Source organism: Echinops telfairi, unplaced genomic scaffold (assembly GCF_000313985.2).
Source record: "Echinops telfairi isolate 266 unplaced genomic scaffold, ASM31398v2 ScPeMD7_1;HRSCAF=3_0, whole genome shotgun sequence".
Taxonomy (NCBI): Eukaryota; Metazoa; Chordata; class Mammalia; order Afrosoricida; family Tenrecidae; genus Echinops; species Echinops telfairi.
In genome coordinates, this window is record NW_022103896.1 from 75615853 (window position 1) to 75616429 (window position 577).

A 577-nucleotide genomic window follows, 5' to 3' on the forward strand; every position below is an offset into this window, starting at 1 on the left:
CTGGGTTGTGGTCAGAGGCAGTCACTGGAGGTTAAATCTAGGTGTAGACCCTGTAAATGCACTTTAGGCTTCCACTGTCATCCATAGCCTTCTGCAAACTTTATGCTCAGAATTTAAGCTCTAATAGTATTCCCTCCTTCGGATTTGGATTTTATTCTTCACAGTCCTTGAAGCAAGCAGGTTGGTGTGCTTTCTCCATGTGGACTCAGAGCACTGCTTGATTGAAGAACCTCTGGATGGGTTTAAGCTGCCAACCTTTAGGTCAAGAGTTGAGCACAAACCATTTGCACCCTCCAGGACCTTAGGGCATGGCTGGTGACTTTTCTCTAAACAGCATTTGGGTAAATTTCCTCAAAGACTCACATAAAAGGTGGTAAGATGATAAGACTCACATAAAAGGAGATAAGGTGAGGTCAATCAAGAAGGCTTATGAAATCCTTGATAACAAACAAAAATCCATAGTCACATTCATTATGACTTACTTTGTTAATTCATCTTAAAAGTGGAAGTATAAATTGAAATTGTCATTAATTCTTTAAAACAGAAGTTCATAAGTCAACTAGAATATGTAAATATT